Below are 24,344 nucleotides of genomic sequence, written 5' to 3'. Positions count from 1 at the left end.
TGTGCTTCTTGAACTCATCAGAGGTTCTTGGCCAAGCTGGTATCTATTCCCTGTAGAGTGGAAGATCATTATTCTCACACTTTGGAATTTGAGAGGCTTGTGGACTTCGTACATGCTGATGGGGCTTAAATGGTTTATGTAGATATTTAAAAACCTTTAAAGGCAAGCTTATTCTAGTTCATATAGCCCGAAAGCATTAAAGAGACCTCTCAACAGATTGGTTCTTGCCCATTCCATCTTGGAATGCATCCTCCACCTGGCCACAAATCACTGAGACAGGTAAAGGCCGGGTTAGTGGTGCCCATCACGACATTGTGTGCTTCTCTGAAACAAATAGCTATTAATGCTATTTGTTATGAGATCACTTTGAGCAAGCTACATGCTTTAATTGGACTTCGTTGCTTAGACTTAACCAGAGGTGTTGATTTATGTGTATGTTTCATCCTTACAGTGACATTTCTGTTCTGCTTAGAACAGTCTCCTCCTTAATGCTGGCCTACTTGGCTAATTTCCAGTGGTGTGTGAAGGATGTGCATTGAATAAGAAAGGTAGATTACCTACCTTCAGTAGATTCTTCATCTTGTTTCCCACATGCTCTCATTCTATAGTTCTTGCAATCTTTGCATGCTCTTTTATTTTATTCATTCTCGTCTGGCAAATTATGAACTGAAGACTCAGGGCAGTTGTGCAACATATAAGTAGTATGAAAGTGGAAAGTCGTATAGAAATCTCTTCTGACATCTCAGTGCCAAACCATCATAAAGAGATAGTTATCCTTGTGACTTTTCCTCAGGAAGATGACTTGGAGTCGCCTACCTGGGAGAGATGCTCCTTAAAAAGAGTGAATAACACTGCACTAGAGGTAGGCAATCTCTCTTTGTAGTAGAAGGAAGAACTAGAGTTCTGTTAAGAACTTTTATTCTAGAATGGGCACTGTGATGAATTGGTATTTCTTACATTTTGAATTATATGAAATTTTAAAAAAATTATATAAAAAGCTTTTTTATATCTATTATGAAAGGTGACAGGTCAATTTAAATCTGTCTTACTGCAGGCCTACTATTGAACCTGACAAAATCCACATTCTGTATGCATGATCAGAACTAGCATTCTAAGAGCTGAATTTTACCAGCATGAATGTAGCCTGGCTTGGCAGGGAGGGTGGAACAGCATGGGCAGTGGCAGTGGCAGTCAGGCGCTGGGACAAACTTGCCAACACATACAAATGTACGAATTAGGATCATGAATAGGCCATTCGGCCCTTTGAGACTTCTCCGCCATTCAATAAGATCATGGCTGATCTTATTGTAATCTCAACCCCACATTCCTGCCTAACCCCGATAACCTTTCACTCCCTTGTTAATCAAGCACCTATCTGGCTCTGCCTTAAAAATATTCAAAGGCTCTGCTTCCACTGCCTTTTGAGGAAGAGAGTTCCAAAGACTCAAAATCCTCTGAGAGAAAAGAATTCTTCTCATCTCTTCTTACGTGAGTGACCTCATATTTTTAAACAGTGACCCCTAGTTCTAGATTCTCCCACTAGAGGAAACATCCTCTCCACATCCACCCTGTCAAGACCCCTCAGGATCTTAAAGGTTTCAATCAAGTCGCCTCTTCTAAACTCCAGTGGATACAAGCCTAGCCTGTCCAACCTTTCCTCTTAAGGCAACCCTCCCATTCCTGGTATTAGTTTAGTAAACCTTCTATTAACTGCTTCCAATGCATTTACATTTTTCCTTAAATAAGAGACCAGTACTGTACACAGTACTCCAGATGTGGTCTCACTAGTGTCCTGTATAGCTGAAGCATAACTTCCCTACTTTTGTAATCAATTTCCCTCACAATAAATGATAACATTCTATTAGCTTTCCTAATTACCTGCTATCCCTGCATACAAACATTTTGTGATTCATGCCCTAGGACACCCAGATCCATCTGAATCTCAGAGCTCTGCAATAATAAGTTTATTTTTTATTCTTCCTGCCAAAATGGACCATTTCACATTTGCCCACATTATACTTCATTTGCCAGATCCTTGCCCACTCACTTAATTTATCTATGTCCCTTAGTAGCCTTCTTTATGTCCCTTTCACAATTTACTTTCCTACCAATGTTTGTGTCGCCAGAAAATTTTGCAACCATACCTTTGGTCCCTGTATCCAAGTCATTTATATAAATTGTAAGACATTGAGGCCCCAGCACTGATCCCTGTGGCACACCACTTGTCACATCCTGCCAACCTGAAAAAAGATCTATTTATGCCAACTCCCTGTTTCCCGTTAGCTAGCCAATCTTCTATCCATGTCAAAATGTTACCCCTTTCACCGTGAGTTTTTATTTTCTGTAATAACCTTTGAGGTGGCACCTTATCAAATGCCTCCTGGACAGTATATCTACCTGTTCCCCTTTATCCATAGCATATGTCACCCCTTCAAAGATCTCCAATAAAATGGTTAAATGTGATTTCCCTTTCACAAAACCAAGCATTGGGAACATACTACTAGACTGTAGAAATGGCACTTGTGTGAATAAAGCAGGGCTTGGGGTGAGAAGCCTTGGAAACTGAGTGCAGCTATCTGCTGTGGGACTCATTTACTCAGCTTCAGGTCCTCCAGTGATGTGGAGCATCAAAAATGGAGAGAACTGTAGCCACAGACAATGGGATGGGAGCAACCCAAGGGCCAACTGGAGCGTCAGCCTTGGTTGGGAGGGGGTGGGGCGTGGGGGGTGGTGGGGGGGGGTGGCGGGATGGTGGGGGAGGGCAGTGGGAAAACACAGGAGGAACACAGGAGGACATGCAACCAACCTCAAGTGCGCATAAGTGGTTACCAACCAGAAAGGTTCTACTACCTGATTCTGCAAATATCAGATTAGCATTGTCACTGAAAGCTCTGCATCTCCAGAGAGGTGGTCATAGACCTGTGTGCCATGGTAGAGGATGAGCTGAGGCCCATGGGAAGTAATGGCTGCCTAATGCCAGTGGTGCTGGAAGTCACTGTGAGGTTGAATTTCTCTGCCTCAGCATCATTCCAAGGATCCACTGGAGATATGTGTGGGATCTCCCAGGCTGCTGCTCATCACAGCTTCAAGATAGTTACCAACGCCGTGCAAAAATAGTTGCCTCTATGCCCAGGATGCCTGCTTCCTGGAGGATGCTCGTTTTGTATGGTGATCCATCCAGGTGAAGTGTAGATCTTCCATAGGCAGCACTGATGGTATTTCTCAAACTTCCTCAGGGGTTGACAATATGTTACCCGGGTGTCGGGAGGATGACTGCCTTGTAGACTGCAACCTTTGTGTCCGACCGCAGGTGATGGCCAGTGAAGACTCAACTGAACAGCTTCCCAAAGGAGGAGGATTGAGGCAACCATTAACACACAGCAGCGGGGGAGATGGTGGCATAGTGGTAATCCAGAGGCTCAGACTAATGCTCTGGGGACATGGGTTCAAGTCCCACCATGGCAACTGGTGGAATTTAAATTCAGTTAATAAATCTGGAATATATATCTAGTCTCAGTTAATGATGCTGTGAAATTATCATTGATTGTTGTAAAAACCCATCTGGTTCACTGATGTCCTTTAGGGAAGGAAATCTGCCATCTTTACCTGGTCAGGCCTACATTATGACTCCAGATCCACAGCAATGCGGTTGACTCTTAACTTCCCTCTGAAATGGCCTAGCAAGACACTCCATTCAAGGGAAATTAGGGATGGCCAATAAATGCTGGATCTACCAGCGATGAGAGTAAAGAAAAAAAAACTGCACTGGATAGGCAAATGCATCAGAATGCCAAGCATTCGCTTTCTGGCTCCCTTAATTAGTTTTTGGACTTCATTCATTACACCTGTCTACGAACTCTAAAAACTGCTCACAATTCCAGGATCATCTAGGAATGCAAAGGCAACTCCCAGTTTCTTTTCTCTACTGCGGGCAGGATTATTGGGTCATTGCGTGGGCTTGGCGGGTGGGTGGGCCTGGGAGCTGCCGGGAAACATGATTTTATGCTATCTGGCCAATTAACGGCCAGCCAGCATGAAAGGTGTGCTGAGAAGCTCAGCGCTATCGGGGTGGGGACAGGAGGCGGGCAAGCACTGAAGTGCAGGGGAGCACGCACTGAATGCTCCTTGAAGTCAGAGAGCTGCCTCAGGGAGCTGAAGTATTTTAAAGCAATGAATAAAGGTTTTAAAATCCGGAAAAAATGTCCACACAGCGGACTCACTCACCTTAACATGTAGATTTGAAAAATTCTGGCCCCAATTTAAAAAAAAATTTAATTACGGAAACCTCATCCCGCCCTTGGATGAGATTTCCTTAAAAATCCAAAGGCCGTCTGGCCAATTCGCTCGCCCGCCAACCGTAACATTGGACAGGCAGCGAAAAATACGGGTAAATTAATTGATTAATGGACTTAATAGGCCTCGTAGTTGTCAGTAGGCGTGCTGCTGATTCTTGCACACGAGAACAATGTCAACACGCGCTATTTCACGCTCGGGTGTGTGTGTGGTGCGCGCCCACACACCGAGCAGAAAATCCTGCCCTGTAAACCATCGATCCACCTTATTTCCTTTAAATCTACCATCACTACGCATCTCCTCAAAAAAATGCCTTTACCTCACTGTTCCTGCAAACTACTGCCCCATCACCAATATTCCTTTCCTCTCCAAAGTTCTTGAATGTGTTGCCACCTCCCTATTTCTCATTTACATATTGCCCCTTGGCAGTATCATCCAAAAGTACAGCGTAAATATTGGGCAGACTGAAGCTGAGTTCCAACTCCAAACTCTGTTCCCTAGCTACTGACATTATCCATCTCCCTAGCAATAGTTTGTGACTAAGCCAAACTACCTGCAAGCTCAGGTATCATACCTGACTCTGAGATGAGCTTCGGACCAAATACTTGCACCATTATTAAGACCACATACTTTCAACTTCATAACATCATCCGACTTCATTCTTCTCAGCTCATTTTGCTGCTGAAACCCTACTTCCAGCTCGTGACTGGTCAAAGATCACAGGGCAGCCACTGGAGGCTTGTGATAAGTTAGTACAAGCATGTTTCAGGTGATACTTACTAACAAATCCATGCAATCCAATAAAGCTACAGCCTTCTGCAGCTTTGTTGCCTCTTTCTTCATTGCTCTTACCATTTACCTGTACCCATTAATACTGCAGCATGGGGAATGCATCGACTTCACGCAACATGGTCCTTCCCATCACCCCCTTTGACAGAGCCAAAGTACTCCTGAAGACAAGGCAGCTGTCAAGAAATGGAACAATTACTTTTGTATTGCCATGCTCAACATATATTGAAGAACAAAAGCTTGCAAGGCAGCATGCTTTAACAAAATATTAACCCGTGAACCCCACGTGCAGCTGGCTGCTCTTTTTAAATCTATAATGCATGCTTCCACATGGTGCTCCTCCTGCACTGTTAGCTGAGGTGGAGGCAAACTGCTGACCTTGGCAGTCATCCTTTTGCTGCCTGAGTCCTGAGGGGCCTGGACATATTGAGAGCCTCCTGCACAGTTGCAGGAGCTACCTCTGTCTTTGAGGCTATGCGAGGTGCTGTTGTCACTGACAGTGGGGCTCAGGAGCACCCTGAGAGGAGCACCTAGATGCTGCATGCAGCCAACTCCTCCCTCCTTTCAGGACACACATCCCTCTCTGTTCACCTGAGGAGTCCAAGAACTTAACAGTGAGTCCAGCTGCCTTAGCCCCTCACCCAGCCCAAAGCTCATGGAGGTGGCGTTAGCATGCAGGTCTGACCATATTTCTGGCATCTACTGAGTGGTCTGCTGGATATGATTTCTCCATGTGCATCGCCAGTCTTTCGATGGGGAAAGCTAAGCATGCACATGCGAGAGACATAGCAGCACTCATGGCTTGGATGAACTCTTCCATCATTTGCTCATGGATGTGCATAGCCTCTAGAATCTCCACCAGATATCCCTGCACCTCATGCTGCAGGTCCAACACCTACAGACTTCAGAGTCCCATCTTCAGCCTGTAGCTCAGCATTGCCCTGGCCTCCCACCACCCTCCTAGCATGAATGGCCTTAGCTGTTACAGTCTCTGTCAGCTGCTTAGGCATGTCTATGATGTGCTCACCGCATTGTGACTCCAGATCTATACACAAATGAACACCCACTAATGTGAATGTATCTGCATCGGTGGAGGATTCAAGGGAATGATGTGATGCTGCATCCCCTGAGGATCCCACCTCAGAAGTGGACAGCTGACCCGCCAGTCACTGGAGTGGTCTGTTCTTATCTTGACCTGCATGAGAGAGAAGATTAATTAGAAGGTAATGCATATTGCATTCAATCTTTCAGACTACAACTAGTGTGGAATTCCATTTGAACATAGGTGGACACATAAGCACAATGCCTTGTCTTCTTTAGGGTGTCTCTTATGCCCGACCATTAGGACACTCACTCTGTTGTGTCTCCACTCCTCTCTCACCATCTGCTATGGAATGGCCCCATGCTGGCCTCCAGGCTCCAGAGCAGCTTCCTCCATTTGCGTCAGGATGGTGAGGTAAGGGACATTGCTGCCTGACTTGGCCCTTTCAAGAGCATTCTTCTACACTTCTCCTGCAAGCGTGTAAATTATCATTGTTAGTCACCTGACAAAGCCATGCAGAGTGTCTATGCTATTGGCAGCCTGACTGACCATGATGCTGCCACAGGAATGTCTCCTTCATGAGGTTACTCATAAGTGGCAGTGCAGGCGTCAACTCTGATGCTCCGGGTCCCTTCACAGAGTGGCTGCCATGCTTGTGATAGACAATGATGCTGCCAGGCCATTGCCACTGACTGTGTGGACATTCCCTTTTTGTCAATCACACCTTCGTGCATAGTTACACATAAGGCCCTAAGGAAAGCAATGTGTGGTGCACTCACATTAGCGGGTTCCATGAGGTCATTAACCTGCTTGCAGCACTGCAGCCAGGCTTGAGGGATGATCTGATGGCTACTGACATCCAATGCGATCTTTATCCAGGCTTGCTTGGTCTGTCTGGGTGACCTTCTCCCCTGTTCTGGGGGAAAAGGACCTCCTTCCTTGCCCAAGCAGCCTGGAGGAGAACCTGCAGGGATGCATCATGTAACTGTGGGGATCTTCCTTCTGTCATTCCTCCAAAAGCCTTCTTCCTTAAGGCTTTTCGGGAGGAACAATTTCACAGGGTGCTGAATGGGCCAGCACTTCCAGCAGTGAGTCTCTGCTTTCTGGCAGTTAATTAACCAGTTGGCACTGAATTGTGTTCCCCAGCACATCCCATATGTGAGGAATCTAGATGGCATTAGTGTGTTAATACTCTGTGTATGTGTGTGTGTTTATGTGTGTGTGTGTGTTTGTAAATGATTTAATACAGCTGGGGAAAGGTTACTACAAACAGGTTGGGAGATTAAGACATGAAAGGATAGAGGTGTTAGGTGTGCATTTGTAATGAGATGTTATGGTGGGTTTGAGGTACAAGTAAATAGGTTGATCTAACGTTTGCATTTTTAGATGGTTGAGAATTTGTTTGATTATCAAAGGGAAGTCAGAGGTGCCAAGAAACATTTTTGCATCTTACAGGAGTTCCATGGGTAAATAGAAAAGGGTATATTACATTTTGTTGACCCAAAAGCAGAGACAAAATAGAAAGATGAAATATTTTATATTTGGAAGTGCTTGAGTTTCAAAGAGGTGCAAGAATAATTGACCCTGGGATGAAACGGGAAGAAAGTTACTCTGGAGATCTTAGGGGTTGGTTGGCTGTGTGAGGAAGATCTCCTGGAAATAGCTGTAGGCTGGGAGAAGATGCAGTTTGAATCAGCCTTCCAGTCAAGCCAGGAAAGTCTTGGGCTGCAAAAAGCAGTTTTGTTCTGAAGACTTGGATGACCACATCAGAGTCAAAGAGAGTTTAAGAGGTCGTGTGGTATGCCTTTATTAAAGCTACAGCAGTTTGCCTTGGGTAATATTACTGGATTTTTATAGTTAAACATCTATGAGGGAGTGTTGCCTGGAAGGTGTTGATTTGTGGATCTGATCAATTAGGGAGTTTTTTGGGGGAATGTGTTGTAAGATTAATTTTAACTGTGTAACTGTAATCTTGTGTGCTTAAGTTTTTTCTTCTTCTTGTTAATAAAACTTTTAATTTTAATTTTTAAAATTCCAGAAGTGTTACTGGACTTATTGCTGCTGAGATCAGTATGTTTTCTTCTTGTTTTCAGAATACAAAAGGAGGGTATGTCCCATAAGCCAAGTTTCCCTCTATGATTTGGTTTGCTCAGCAATTAACATCTACTGTGGCGTTATGATCCCCAGCTGAGGTTACCACCGGACAAGCCTGATCCCAGGGTGGAACCCAGCTTGATAGAGCCTAACTTTTATCTTTGTTTGTTTAGATATGTGGAGAGGGGCTACTGAACAGAGTAACTGGAGTCAGCTAATGAACTTTTATCAAAAGCATAAAACATTTATTAAACAAGAAAAAAAAACTATATTACAATACTCCTTCACTCACAATTATACCTTTTACAGATATTTACAGATTTGTAATCAGAACACAAGTTACAAGGCTATCTTTTGGTTTAATGTTCACAGTAAGTGCACAGTCCATGTAAACCAATAGGCACCCTGTGGTCAGACACACCACACTTTGAAACCAAGTGGCAGATGCCACCTCAACCAGATACTATGGATCTCTCCTCAACTCCCCCTGGACGCTCGTCACACCATGAGCCAACCAGTCTCACTGAACTCCGTCTTTCACACAAGGGTTTCCAATCTCCACTTCCCAAGAACTCGCCTTGGAATCTTCTCCCAAACTTATGCTTTCTCTCAGACGCCTTCCACAAGGCTCCATCTTTAAAAAAATCTGCAAAAATGACCACAACTCCCAACATTGTGGAGGGGAAACTGCTCTATAGGGCAGCCTAGGGCCACAGCTGTGCCCAGGAAGGTTGTGGGGGGATGGGGGCCAGGGAGGAGGGGGTCTCTCTGTCTGCCTGGAGCACTGGCTTCTCAGTCTGGTGTCGGGAAGCCATCTCCAGACAGTCGCTGATGCCATGGGGAGCCCGCAGGCTGACTAGAAAATTCCAGGCAGATTCCGATAATCGGCCTAATTGACTTTCAGTTTCTAGTTTCTCTCCTACCTCACATCATGCCCTCTCTGAGCACACCTTGCCCATGAGATCCAGCTCTTGTTCCCTCCACCCTGTTCCCGCTAAACTTCTGATCACTCAAGTTCCCCTCCTGGCCCCCATGTTATCCGATATTGTAAATGGTCCCCTCTCTTCTGATGAAAGGTCATCGACCTGAAGCATTAACTCTGTTTCCCTCTCTTCAGGCGCTGTCCCTCCCTACTTTAAATCTGCCCTCATCATCATTCCCTTCAAAAAAAACCAATCCTTAACCCCTCTGTCCTTGCGAACCAACCACCCCATCTCCAAACTCCTTTTCCTCTTCTAAGTCCTTGAACATGCTGTCCCCCAGCTCTACCTTGCCACCACCTGTCTCGACTCTTCCAGTGTTGCTAAATTATCAGGCTGCTTATCCGACATCCAGTACTGGATGAGCAGAAATTTCCTTCACTTAAATATTGGGAAGACTGAAGCCACTGTTTTCGATTCACTCCAATGTCCAATCCCTAGCTACCGACTCCATCCCTCTTGCAACAGTTTGAGATTAAGCCAGCCTGTTCAGAGCCTTGGTGTCAAATTTGATCCTGAGTTGAGCTTCCGACCTCATATTCATGCCATCACTAAGATCACCTATGTCCACCTTTGTTACATCACTTGATTTCACCCCTGTCTCAGCTCATCTGCTGCTGAAACCCTCATCCATGCCTTCATTACCTAGAGAGTCAGCTATTATAATACGCTGCTGCCCAGTCTCCCACATTCTCCCCTCCATAAATTTGAAGTCATCCAAAACTTCGCAGCCCCTGTCTTAACTCGCAACAAGTCCCATTCCCCTATCATCTTGTGTTTGCTGACCTACGTTGGTTTCCGGTCAAGTAACATTCTTGATTTTAAAATTCTCATCCTTGTTTTCAAAACCCTCCATGGCCTTGTCCCTCCAACCTCACAACTCTCTGAGATGTCTACACTCCTCTAATTCTGGCCTCCTGTGTATCCCAGTTGTTCCACCCTTGGTAGTTATGCCGTCAGTTGTCTAGGCCCCAAGCTCTGTAATTCCCCCCCTACACCTCTCCACCTCCCTACCACACTTTCCTCCTTTAAGACACTTCTTAAAACATACATCTTTGATTTGTGTTGATGCTTTTGATCCTGGGAGTAGGTGAAAAACTTGAACTCAAGTAACCTAGTTATCACAGTGGGATCTTACTGATTTAGGGAAGTAGGAACAGCTCCATGCCAGGCAAAAACATATCTTAAGCCATGTATCTCAATTTGCCAGTTCTTCTTGTACCCATCAGAACAATCATGCGAAAGTGGAATATCAAGGCTCCCTAATTGGTAGGCTAGACACTACAGAAAAGTTTGATGTCATTGTTTCAAATTCAGTAATGTCATTAAATTTAGTGAAATGCCCCCTGTTTAATTATTTTTGTATTGGAGGAGGTAGTGTGAGTTAAAACTTCACCAAAAATTAATGCAAATTGCTGTATTGTCTGTTGCTACCGTCTATCTGTAAAATTTAATAAAGCTGTTTAATTGTTCATAAATTACACCACATTTCACAAAATGTTTAGCTGTCTGTTTTCTCTGCGATTGTAAGAAGGCTTGTCTCATGATCAGTAAGCTAAATATAGTATTGTAGAATGTTATATTACCAGGCATTGAGCATGTAAACATTGATGACTTTGTAGTGTGCGGGCTCGTATGTTGGCATATATATTTGTTGGCATAAAACACTAGAAAAATATCTAAGTAAAGCCTACAAATATGAACGAGATGACTATTCTGGTGTGAGATTATACCCTACCACAGCTGTAAGGATTGTTCCTGCTTAACAGCTGTTTTTGGGGGAGAAATTTTTGAATGTTAAGAACATTTAAACTAGTAAGTTTTTATAAAAAATAAAAACTACTGCCAGAACATACAAGTAGATCTCTGGGGCCACTGCCTATAGGCTGACCATGTTACTGATATTTGCCTTCATCTTGCTGGAGCCTAAGTGGTTTGGTGATCGCTGTAATATAGCAGATTTACTGATGCAATATATCATGTGAAAGACATGAGATAATTATTTTATACAGGGTCTCAGGTATATTTGTATTGTTATTTACTACTACAAAACAAGATTTACTTAAAATAAAGTAGCATTCTTTGTTTCTACATGTTAAAACTCTTATCCTCAGTTGTTTATATTAGCCCAGAATTTGTGGAGTTTTTGATGGTGAACTGTCACCATCATTACACTTCTGAATCTGACCACAATTTAAGGATTTAGCGCAAGTGCTGATTAACACAGAAATCCTGAAGTTGCAAAAACAGAAAATGCTGGAAAAACTCAGCAGGTCCAGCGGCATCTGTGGAGAGAGAAACAGAGTTAACGTTTCGAATCCGTATGACCCTTTTTCAGAGCATACGGACTCGAAATGTTAACTCTGTTTCTCTCTCCACAGATGCTGCTATACCTGCTGAGTTTTTCCAGCATTTTCTGTTTTTTGTTTCAGATTTCCAGCATCTGCAGCATTTTGCTTATAATCCTGAAGTTGCAGTCTGTCATTCATTGCTCCACCATAGGTTGGACTGTGGACCACCTGCAGAGTGCTTATTCAGTTAAAATGATTGATCTGGTGAGAACTTCCCCTTTACCATTTTTAGAAACTCCATAAAATATTAAACTTTGTTCAATAAGATGTAACTGGGTTCTTCAAAGTGACCTGAGCAATAACTTCTGCTGAATTACAACTGACCTGGCCCAGAAAAAGTATTTTTTTGTGGAATGTTGTTAAATGCCTTCATCATGGTTAAATATTAGATTTTTAAATAATATTTTAAATGTTTGTTCATGATCATTTGGCTTCTACCTTAACCCCCTGTGTATGTCCAATCTTTGTCTCAATCTCTGTAATTTAGAAAAAAATGATTATTCGTGTTTTTTTCATTTCCTGGTTTGCTTTCTGTGAGAATTCTTTAATGTGATTGGTTGCTTGGACAGCTTGATGATGTAATTGCCCATCCATGCTCAGAATGCCCATTAAACCAAACTACACTCAATTACACAGCGAGCGAATTAAAATTCTCATCACATAGATCTCTTAGTACAGTTTTCTTTGAGCTCAGCAGCGAGCACTCTTGCTGCTGACTGCCAAATCCAGGTCATTACTATTTCTTACTTTACATAGTGGATTTGCAGTAGTTAAAAATATTTAAATTAATTTATTTATTCTTCCATCTATCCTCCTTCCATAAATCTTCCATCAATTTCTTATACATATACATGATTGTTTTTCACCATCTCACTTCTATTGGTGGATTTGGAATTTTTGTTAAATCTCTTGTTGATAGAATGCTGTGCCAATCAGCTTTCTCTTTATGTTTTGTTTTTAATGATTGGCACCTTGAATTGGTAATCATTCCCCCATAGTTTGGGCCTGACTGACCAATTCTAGCAACAATCTCTGAGCTCAACATTGAAGTACCTCAAATGTACCCTTGTGGCTCTGTCGTAAATAATAGCCCTTCTCAATACCGCACAAAAAAAAATCTTAATTCCAAAATAACTTAATTTGCTCAGAAATTTTATTTAATATTTTAAACTGTATAAAACAATGAAATGTTCTGAGAATTTTTGTTTTATTTACAGGGATATATAAAACACATAACTTAAACTGACATGTTGCTATGGTGAATACTTTATTGTCAAAACTGCTGCCTTTTGACTGAAACATTAAACCAGTTCCATTGTAAAAACACTGAGATTAATATCCTGACAATATTCAGCAAGGGCACAAGACAACTCGCTAATCCCTTCAATTTCTCAAGGAACCTTCTGGGGTTTATCATCCAGTCTATGCCTAGGAATTAATGACTCCTTTAATTAAACTCACTGAATTGTTTTACATCAACCAGTTCAGATCCTATTAGCATTTTAACTTTACCAACCTCCCATCAGGATCCGCATAAAGTACTGAGTGAATGAATTGTCCATTTCTTGCCAATTATCAAAGAAGTTAGGCAATTAACTTACGAACTAATAATTATTTACTAACTTTAGAATAATATTTAGAAGCACTGAAACATTGAGTATGCAAACAAAGCTAACTGACAATATAAATAATATTTTACAGGGCAATTCAGTTTTGCCACAGTAATTCAGCATTAATTGTTTGCTGATTATAAAATTAGAGTTGTGATCAGTGTTTGAGATTAATATAAATTAATGAGGTTCATTTAGAATTAGACCCCTTAGAGACCTGACAAGTTAACAGTGTTGGATAGCCATTCCGCTAAATAGATTAAAGTTTATGGGCTAGATTTTTAAATGGGCTGAGGGCGGTTTGGGGATAGATTGGTTGTCTGCTAGGAAGTGGCAGATAGCCAATTGAAGCCAATTAAATTTAATTCAGGGGCCTATTAAGGCCCATTCCCAGGTTGACTGGAATTTCCAGCCAATGCATGATCCAGGCCAACATGATGAGCTCAGGCTGGGAGGGGGTTGGGGGTGGGTGATGGTTCACTTGAGGACACCCCCTCCCCTCGACCCGTAACAGTCGCCTGGCCACAGCTGTAGCCGCTGGCCATCCTCTGGAGGGGTTGCCTCTCCAGGATCATGGCCAGGCATAGATGGTATTTTAAAAAGAAAATAAAGTTACTAGCACTTGTTTCTTGCTGCCCTCATCTTCAGATCAGAAGCTTCCACCTCGGTGGTGGGACTGCCAATCATTGAGTGCTGGAGGGCCTCCTATTGGTCTACCAGCATTGGGAGCCCTCAAGCCATCCCTAATTGGACAGTGATCCCACCCCCTCGCCTTAAATTGGTTGGAGCATTGGAGTGGATGTGTCTAAAACACAACACGTGGTGTCAGGACCTGAAACTAGCCCTCATGTCCAACCCCTGATTAAAACTTGACTTATTCCTGGGATGGGGGAGTTATCGTATGAGGAAAGGTTGGACAGGTTAGGCCTGTATCTATTGGGGTTTAGAAGAATGAGAGGCGATCTTATTGAAACATATAAGACCCTGAGGGGACTTGACAGGGTGGATGCTGAAATGATTTTTTTGTGGGAGAAGCTAGAACTAGGGGACACAGTTTAAAAATAAGGGGTCTCTCATTTATGACAGACAGGAGGGGAATTTTTTTCTCAGAGGGTTGCAAGTCTGTGGAACTCCCTTCCCCAGAGAGCGGTGGAGGCAGAGCCATTGAATATTTTGATGTCTGAATTAGATCGATTCTTGATTGACAATGGAGTCAAAGGATATAGCTGGTAGAAAGGAAAGTGAAGTTGAGGCCACAATCAGATCAGCCATGATCTTATTGAATGGCGGAGCAAGCTTGAGGGTCTGAATGGCCTACTCCTGGTCCTAATTTGTATGTTTGTATATTTTGTAAAACTTCAGCCCTACATATTTCTAGTTAGCATTGTTTCCAGACCTTGCATGACTTTTTCTTAGTTCTTGGCATTGATGAACTGGTTGCCTCACTTCTTTCTGATGAAAGGTCATCGACCTGAAATGTTAACTCTGTTTTTCTCCACAGATGCTGCTTTACCTACTGAGCATTTCCATATTTTCTATTTTTATTTCAGATTTCCAGCATCTGCAGTATTTTGCTTTTGTGTTAATGGTATCCTTGCCTTCCTCTGGGAGGCTGGTACTAACTTTCTGAAACCTCAGAGTAATGAACCTCTGTCTAGATAGGTAATACATGTTCCTCCTGAATCATTGTTTGCTGGTACTTGTATCTCATCTAGCTGGCTTAAATCTCATGATCCTTAATCTCAGGGAAATGTGTATGTTAACATGTCAACATTTTGGATTTAGGGAATTATTTTTGGATAGAACCATACAATCTTAACTTATTTAATCTTTTACTCTCCCCCTGTCTGAGATGCATTTTCTAATTTTACAGAAATTTCATTCTATATATGTTAGGCAAAGAATTCCTACGCCTACTAACAGAACCAGAACTAAACTAAAAACTGAGGACTAAACTTTTGTGTCAAAAGCACTATTGTATATCTTCAATTTATGAAGAAATTTGCTCAGTTCTATTGAATAATCTAACACATGGTAACTCCACATAATATCAAGAAACAGCTGAAGGCACTGGATACTGCAGAGGCTTTGGGCCCTGACAATATTCCAGCAAGAGTACTGAAGATTTGTGCTCCAACTTGCCGCGCCCCGAGCCAAGCTGTTCCAGTACAGCTGTAACACTGGCATCTACCCGGCTATGTGGAAAATTGCCCAGGTATGTCCTGTGCTCAAAAAAGCAGGTCAAATCCAACCCGGCCAATTACCGCCCCAGCAGTCTCCATTGTCAGTAAAGTGCTGGAAAGGGTCAAAAACAGTACTTGCTTAGCAACAACCTGCTCACTGACGCTCAGTTTGGGTTCTGCCAGGGCAACTCAGCCCCTGGCCTCATTACAGCCTTGGTTCAAACAAAGCTCTGGGTTCTGTGCTGCCTCAGCAGATGCGTTTTTATCTTTTCTGTTTTCCTGATTAATTATTTGTGACATCCTTTCCAATTTTCTAACTGCTTACTGCATTTAGATGGTTATTATCTGATTCTCCCTTAACCCATCTGTTTCAGTTTTAACGCTTTGCTTTAATATTCCCTTGAGCCTAATTTTAAGGTCATGAAGTTGTACTTGTAGCTGGGCATTATCAAGGCTGTTAACTATTGAAGTGCCTCTATTAAAACAGTGGCTGTGTCTGTTATTACACCTCGGTTCCTCCTAACATGTTCCATGGTGCTCTTACTTTTCCCATACCAATTCTCAGGGAATTGCATAAAGACTTTCTGAAATAATTTCTCATACAGTTGTTTAGTTTGGGGTTTACACATTGCAGGAGAATGTAACCTGGTAAGGTTCAGCATTACCACAGCATAATATACCCCATAGTACAATTGTTTTTTAGTGGGGATCATTACCAACCCATTAGGTAGTCCGGGAATTTGTTTTGGACATTCTATTTCTTTTCCCCTGTGTAGCTGTGAATGTTTTGGAGGAGGTTGTTTTGCCTTAACTTAGTTCTATTCCTTTCAAGCTCCCAGGCAGTCTGGCTGTTATACATGAGTCATCTGAAGTGGTCCAATTAATGCCATTCCATTCACTATCCTGCCACTATCGTTTCAAGGTTAAGAGAATAATGGTATTACATGAGGTATTACTTCCCTTAGTACACAAATATATCCCTTCCTTTTTCTTCCACTACTTTGTCCGACATAACTTATTCCATTCTGCTCTTATGTTACTGGTATTCCTTATTGTCTCCCATGGTGAAGTATAATTCTCTTTTTCCTCAACCCCATTCTTCAGCCAGATATGATGACCAATATCTTCAGGACTGTTGGAGCATGGAATATACACTCCCTTCCTCTCCTCTACGTTGAACGTGATGGCTACTATGGTAATGTTGGTATCACAGTTCACACTTACATCTGAGAATATTGGTCGGTTTTGTCTACTATTACTTCCCAATCTTCCCTGTCAGACACCCTGATGTATGTATTTGATGGTCCCATTACTCATCAAAGATTTCCCCAATTAGTTTACTTTAGGCATATTCTGGCCATTGCAGAGATGTACTTTAGACTCTTCGGTATCTCTCCATGTTACCTGAGCAACTAATACATTACTCAATAATCCAGTTATCCAGAGTGGCTTCATCCTTCCATCCTGTTTGTTCCTGCAAAAGTAAACATACATGACTCTGTGAGGCTTTCCATTCACAGGTCGAGTGTTTAATTTTCAAGGTATTTTTTTCCTTTGTTTAGTCAACTGTGACTAAAGGGTGATGCTAGGACCTGCTCTTTTCCATACAGGAATATCCATAGGTGATGTATCTCTTAGTGATCGTCCCAGAGGTGGCAGGGCGGGTATAAGGTGCTTTTGCCTTCTGTCGTTTTTGATTCCTCCTGATATAAGGCATCACCCAATCCAATTCACAAAAACTTGTAATGGCATCCTCCATTTTGGTCTGTTTCAACTGTCTACCCTACTGGTACAATTTACATTGATTAATGTGGAACCATTTTACCTTCTTTTTCATATGCACATCATACACCATAGGGCTAGCCTTGTCAGTGATCGTGTATCAATACAATGGTTCAAACATATCCCCCCTGGGCGTAGTTCCTCACCATTAAGTGGTCTCCCACATCTCACTCTTGAATTTTCCGTGGTTCCAATCTCCGTTTGTTGTCCCTAATCCTCTTCCCCGTCCGGCTAGAGCCTGCGAAATGCCACTGCTGCAACTGTTCTTGCAGTTCCTTAACAAATTTGTCCTTTTTCACTTCCCTTTCTACCTGTTCCCTCATCCTAGGCCACTAAATGTGTTTTCATTGGTCGACCAGTGACCAGCCCATGGGGGGAGTACCTTGTAGCCTTTGATTCTGTGGCCCTGGTATTCATTTGGATTAGGGGTAGGACCTTGTCCCATTTCATTTGACGGGCCTCCTCTAGCTCTTTCTGCAATTGTTCCTTTAATGTTCTGTTCTTTCTTTCCACAATCCCAGAGGATTGAGGATGATGGGTCACATGCCATTTCCCTTTGATTCCCAACAACCCCAAAGTTGTTTGCATGACTTGCCCCAAGAAGTGAGATCCCTGAACTGATTCCACTGTCTGGTAATCCCCATCTTCTTGAGAACACCTCCCTTACTAATGTTCTCGCTGTAAACAAAGCTGTTGCGGCCTTACAAGGCAAGACTTCTACCCATTTTGCAAAATTATCTACTCGTATTAGGCAGTACTTGTTACCCTCCTTAGTAGTGGGGATGGGTCCTATAAGGTCTATCGGAATACTCTGCCAGGGTCTCTCCACCTGACGTGTGTGTCCCATTGATTCTTTTCCTTGATGCGGATCAGGATTATTAGCAGCACACACAAGACAGTTTTTAACATGGTCCTCTACGTCCATTCGTAACGTGAGCCACCAGGCTGAACCCTCTACCTTTTCAATTGTCGTGTTGATCCCAGGGTGTCCAGCCCTTGGTCCACTATGGGCTAGCTGGATAAATTCCTCTCTGCATCCTGTAGGAACTACCCATTTATCCCTTTTCCACAGCAAGCTCTCCTTTACCTTTATATTGCCTGTACCATATGGCCCTTCATTAACAAATCTATTGCCCAAGCAGTTTATGTTGTATTACTGACTTGAGTGCTACATCCCTGTGTTGGGCAGTTTCTAGTCTAGAGGAGGTGGCTCCACTTCCGCTACCACGTGTGTGTGTGTCTGTACAACTCCTGACACATAAAGCTTCCAAGGGCCTCCTTCCCTTGCCCCTTCTTTAATAAGTTCATCTGCCTTTTTGTTACCTTCCCACTGGGGTTCATTCTTAGACTGTGCTCTGGCCCCGTGGATGTAGTACTCTTGATTAGTCCCTTCAGTTACTCCTAGTATAGCTTGCAACAGGGCCACTAACATCAGAGGCTTACCATCTGCCGAGGTAAATCCCTGCCTGGCCCAGATGACCAGATATCCAGTGCAGAAATTACAGGTGAAGATGGAATCTGAACATATTGTGTATTGCACTGAAAACTCTAATGGGTGAGTACATATGTTGTGGCTGCTATTTCAGCCTGCTGAGCATTCATACTGGTGGGCAACTTTACTTTCTTCTGTGTTCCTCTTTTGGATCCCAAATTCCACACTTGGTCTCCCTCTCTCTCTGTTCTATGTAACTAGATTCATCTACATAGGTGTCTCTCCCTTTGGGGTGTATTCTAGACAAAAATCCACCTGTGGTCTCCCAGACACCTTGCATTGTACAGGTGTGAGGACTTCCTGGTACAGGAGACTGGCTGCTCGCTTTGGTTCACTCAACCATACTGTTTTCAGCGACATTTGACTCAACAACAAAGTCCACCTGGCTATTCTGGCATTACTTACAGTGCCATCTTGAATCTTTCCCTCTAGTAACAGCCTTACTGGTGTGTGACAGATGAGCAAAGTCACCTGCTGCTCCCCGTAAGTATTTCAAAATGCTTCACTGCCCAAAAGATAACCAGTAGATGGCGTTCGCATATAGAGTACCCCTTCTCTATGTCTGTCAATACTCGAGAGGCAAACGCTATTGGTCTCCATTTATGATGCCTTTCTTGAGTTAGTACTGCACTTAGACTTGTATTGTTAGCTGCAACCTCCAATTGAAAGAGGATCTTTGGGTCAACAGTTCTCAAAACGGGGGCTACTTGCTGCCTCTGTTTAATTTCTTCAAAGGCCTGCTTCTGTTCTTCCTCCCACTCCCAATCGACCTCCTTCCTTCATAGACCTAGTAGGGGCTGCGAAATTACTGCATAATCTTTGATAAACTCCCTACAATACCCTGTCAACCCCATAAAGGATCTTAAGAGCATTTGCATCCTCAGGCACTAGTAAATTCTGCATGACATTGTGCTTAGTTTCATCTATCCCTCATTCTCCTAGTGACAAGGTCAACCCTAGAAATTGTACTTTAGTACATCCTATCTGAGCCTTTCTTGGGTTCACTTTTAACCCAATTTCTTTAAGGATCTCTAGCAGTTCTCCCAATAGCTGCTCGTGCTCCTTTTCCTCCTCTTTGTAGAACAGAAGGTCATCCAAATACTGTAACAATTGTTTAGACTGGCTAAACCCTTGCAGGCCTTTCACCATGTGCCGGTGGAATATGGAGGGACTATTGTGGAACCCCTGAGGTAAACACATTCATGTGTACTGCTGTTCCTTAAAAGTGAATGCAAATTTGTACTGGTCATCTTGCCTTACTAGCACTGACCAAAATCCATTGGAAATGTCCCAGGCACTCAATATCTTAGCTGAGGCCAGAATCTGAGCCAATAATTCTGCTGCTGCTGCTACTGTAACTCTTTCGAGTACATTCACAGTTCAACTCTTTCGAGTACATTCACAGTTCTTGGTTTCCGGGAGTGGGACATGAACCCACAACCTTCTGATTCAAAGGCGAGGGTGCTATGCACTGAGCCACAGCTGACACCTCCCGCTGCTACTGTAGGTGAACAAGGGGGTATATGTTTGTTAAATACCCGATAATCAACTGTCTACCGCCACGAGTCATTGGGCTTCCTGACTGGCCAAATGGGCAATTTCATATGAGTAGCCACAGTTCCCAGAACTCCATGTCCCAGCAAGGAACTTAGCACCCCCTCAACATCTTGTTCTGCTTCCCTGCTGTATTAATACTGTTTTTGTGGTTTAGTCAGGGGCTCTCCCTCTATTTGCACTTCCTTCATTCTCCCACGGTCAGTTTTATGTTCAGCAAAAGCTCCCTTATGAGCCTCCCATGCTGACCGAAAATGATCCAGTACTGTTGTGACAGCTGGTTCCAGTCATACTTCCCTGCCACTGCCTGGACATTTCCCATATTGCTGATAATAACCACAAGATCTTCAGTTTCTTCTGCTGCTTGCCATAGGCACTAATTGCAAAAGTCCACAATGATATGATTGCCGTGCCCAGGACCCCTTGTCCTAATTGCGCGGTGCTCATCAATATTTTTTTTCACTGGGTCTTCAAAGACCCCACCTGCAGAGTCATGGGATTGGATACCACCCCAGTATCGGCTTTTCCCATAAAGCCGTATGCTTTTCTGCTTGACCGTGGTGACCGACAGGGATTGTTCACATGGATGAGCTTCTGAGAGGAAACCATCAAGTCTATCCCGCTGATATTGAGGTGAACACATGGTCTGCCCCACAGGCGTACCTGAGGGGGCACAGGTACTCGGACTGGATGTGGCTCAGTCAGCATTGTGAATCCTCCCTTTCAGAGGTGCACTCGTCTCTCTCCCTTTCCCATTGTCATGGGCCCTCTTTCTGTTCTAGCTTCCCTCATTATTTCGGAAAGACATTTTTGAATTCAGCTTTTATCTCATCCAGCATTATCCCCCCTGATTGATCAGAGGTTCCTTTCTCCCTTTCCCCCTTTGACTTCCAATTTGTCTAGTCCTTCTTTGGGACTTTACAATCCTGGGCAGAATGTCCTGCCTTACCACAGTTATAAAAACCCTTCTCCATTTCTTTCTTTACCCCTTTATTAGTATCATTGGGTTTTGCCCCTTCATGCCTCCATGTTGGTGGACCCTTTTTCTGTTAGCGTCCTTCGGGTTGCTGAGAATGGACCCTTCCCCACTTTTCCCTATTGGGGTTTTGTGGTGGATATTAGTTGCTTTCCTTAGCACCTGTTGTTCTGTAGTGTTATAGTTCTCTACATCATATCACTCTTCCACCCTTTACCTAACCCCTGTTCGTAATCCTGGAAAGAAACACCTTAGGCACTTTATCCATGCATCCTGCTGCAAATTATTTCTTTGTGGTACATCATCCAATGTGGCAGCATATGCCTCCCACTTCCTCTGTGTATAACTATTTACTGCTTCTGTAGGATCCAGCCATACATTATTCAGAACCTGCAATTGATTACCCTGGCCCTGTCCCTGTCCCATTGCTTTCTTTACAGCATTCTTGGTTGCCACCCATTGCCCCCCTGTCTTTATCCTTCCATATATTGAGGGGTTCAACCTGAGGAGACAAGTCTTCCATTTTTCAGTGTCATCCCACACGTGGATGTCCCCTAACTGTTCCATCTGTTGGAGGAGCATTGATACATCTCTCCCCATATCCAGGGGATGCCACCTCTGATGTTTGTCCCTTTAAACCCTTAGTAGTAAGTGCTACCGTGTACTGATTAACAATTGGAGGGTTTGCTCCACCTGCACCCGGGGGCCAATATTTTGTCTACGTCATAGGATTCATTGGTGGGTGCCACCGCTTACATTCCAGGGTATCCCCAAATTTGGTCCCACAACTTTCTTCTCCTATCAGACCAAACACACCCTGTTGCAGCTGCAAGTGGTCTTTCAATTCCCGTATTTCTGTCTGGCACTGTATGTGATATGTATCTTTATGTCTCTGTTCTTAAATAAGTGCATAAGTGCACCTTCATCCCTTAACACTTGTGCTGTGAATCGTGTAACTGTGCCTCAGTAGCAGAAAACCTTTCCTGATACTCTTTCTTCTCCTCTTCTAATGCACACATCTGATTCTGGTAAACAATTACCTGTCCTATAAGATCCACTTCTGTCTCCACCCTTTCTCTTTTCAAATCCTTTAACTCTTTCATCAAATGATTCACCACTGCCTCTCTATCACGTGCTTTTGCATTCAGTAGCTCTATCTTTTTCTTTAAGGTTCCTATTTCTGATTTTAAAATTTCATTCACGGGATGTGGGCATCGCTGGCTGGGCCAGCATTTATTGCCCATCCCTAATTGCCCCTGAGAAGGTGGTGGTGATCTGCCTACTTGAACCACTGCAGTACATACAGGTGCTGTTAGGAAGGAAGTTCCAGGGTTTTGACCCAGCGACAGTGAAGGAACAGTGATATATTTCCGTGTCAGGATGGTGAGTGGCTTGGAGGGCAACTTCCAGGTGGTGGTGTTCCCATCTGTCTGCTGCCCTTGTCCTTCTAGATGGTATTGGATGTGAGTTTGGAAGGTGCTGTTGAAGGTGCAGTGCATCATGTAGATGGTACACACTGCTGCTACTGTGCGTCAGTGGTGGAGAGAGTGAATGTTTGTGGATGTGGTGCCACTCAAACAGGCTGCTTTGTCCTGGATGATGTCAAGCTTCTTGAGTGTTATGGGAGCTATCCTGGCAAGTGGAGGGTATTCCATCACACTCCTGACTTGTGCCTTGTAGATGGTGGACAGGCTTTGGGGAGTCAGGAGGTGGCTTACTCATCGTACAGTTCCTAGCCTCTGACCTACTCTTGTACCCAGGGTATTTATGTGGCTAGTCCAGTTCAGCTTCTGGTCAATGGAAGTTGATAGTGGGGGATTCAGTGATGGTAATGCCATTGAACATCATGGGGCGATGGTTGGATTCTCTTGTTGGAGATGGTCATTGCCTGACACTTGTGTGGTACGAATGTTACTTGCCACTTGTCCATGTATATTGTCCATGTCTTGCTGCATTTGGATATGGACTGCTTCAGTATCTGAGGAGTCACGAATAGTGCTGAACGTCGTGCAATCATCTGCGAACATCCCAACTTCTGACCTTATGATGGAAGGAAGGTCATTGATGAAGCAGCTGAAGATGCTTGGGCTGAGGACACTACCCTGAGGAGCTCCTGCGGTGATGTCCTGGAAATGAGATGACTGACCTCCAACAATCACAACCATCTTCCTTTGTACTACGTATGACTCCAACCAGCGGAGAGTTTCCCCCCTGATTTCCATAGAATCCAATTTTGCTAGGGCTCCTTGATGCCACACTCTGTCAAATGCGGCCTTGATGTCAAGGGCAGTCACTCTCACCTCACCTCTGGAGTTCAGCTCTTTTGTCCATGTTTGAACCAAGGCTGTAATGAGGTCAGGAGCTGAGTGGCCCTGGCGGAACCCAAACTGGGCATCAGTGAGCAGATTATTGCTAAGCAAGCGCCACTTGATAGCACTGTTGATGACTCCTTCCATTACTTTACTGATGATGGAAAGTAGACTGATGGGGTGGTAATTGGCCGGGTTGGATTTGTCCTGCTTTTTGTGTACAGGACATACCTGGGCAATTTTCCACTTGGTCGGATAGATGCCAGTGTTTATAGCTGTACTGGAACAGCTTGGCTAGGAGCGGCACGTTCTGGAGCACAAGTCTTCAGTACTGTCGCCGGAATATTGTCAGGCTCCATAGCCGCTGCAGTATCCAATACCTTCAGCCGTTTCTTGATATCACATAAGACCATAAGACCAGAAGACATAGGAGCAGAAGTTAGGCCATTTGGCCCATTGAGTCTGCTCCACCATTCAATCATGGCTGATAAGTTTCTCAACCCCATTCTCCCACCTTCTCCCCATAACCTTTGATCCCCTTACCAATCAAGAACCTAACTATCTCGGTCTTAAATACACTCAATGACCTGGCCTCCACAGTCTCCTGTGGCAATGAATTCCATAGATTCACCACTCTCTGGCTAAAGAAGCTTCTCCTCATCTCTGTTCTAAAAGGTCTTCCCTTTACTCTGAGGCTGTGCCCTCGGGTCCTAGTCTCTCCTACTAATGGAAAGATCTTCCCCACGTCCACTCTATCCAGGCTTTTCAGTATTCTGTAAGTTTCAATCAGATCCCCCCTCATCCTTCTAAACTCCATCGAGTAAAGACCCAGAGTCCTCAAACGTTCCTCATATGTTAAGCCTTTCATTCCTGGGATCATTCTCGTGAA

This window comes from Cetorhinus maximus, chromosome 1 (assembly GCF_964194155.1).
Source record: "Cetorhinus maximus chromosome 1, sCetMax3.hap1.1, whole genome shotgun sequence".
Lineage (NCBI taxonomy): Eukaryota > Metazoa > Chordata > Chondrichthyes > Lamniformes > Cetorhinidae > Cetorhinus > Cetorhinus maximus.
Note: the sequence above shows the minus strand (reverse complement) of the source record.